Consider the following 533-nt stretch of genomic DNA (forward strand, 5'->3'; position numbering starts at 1 on the left):
CGTGGACCCACGCCTCGACCTGCCCGTGCAGGTGTGCAGCCGCCGGACACCCTCGTCCGCCGCGGGTGCGTGTGGTCCCGCCGGCACGCAGGGTGCCAAACCCGGGGAGGGCGGGGGCTGCCGTGTGCCGGGTGCGACGCCGGCCCGGGCACCACTGTGGATGGCCACCGGCCCGAGGGGGACCCGAATTCAGCCCCGGCCCCCGGGGCGCAGGGCCCGCGGCGGGGCCGGGGCATTGGGCATCCCTTCACTCTGAATATTCGGCATATTTCCGCGCGGCATGTCTTCCCCTCCCGGCTGGGCGGGAGGCCTCCCCCCTCCACCCTTTCCTCCCCTTTCCCAGCCCTTCGGAAGCAGATGGAGCAAATTCCTCGGGGTGTGGGCTGGTTTGACATTCCTCAGTGTGAGGCTGTGCCCAAACTTGCAGAAAATAGTTGCTTTTTTTTTTTTTCTCTTCCTTTCTCCCCCTCTCCCCTTTTTCTTCAGGAGCTCGGCACTCCCGCCACACGTCTGTGCGGCCAGGCCTGTGCCGG

Source organism: Aptenodytes forsteri, unplaced genomic scaffold (assembly GCF_000699145.1).
Source record: "Aptenodytes forsteri isolate BGI_AS27 unplaced genomic scaffold, ASM69914v1 Scaffold391, whole genome shotgun sequence".
Lineage (NCBI taxonomy): Eukaryota > Metazoa > Chordata > Aves > Sphenisciformes > Spheniscidae > Aptenodytes > Aptenodytes forsteri.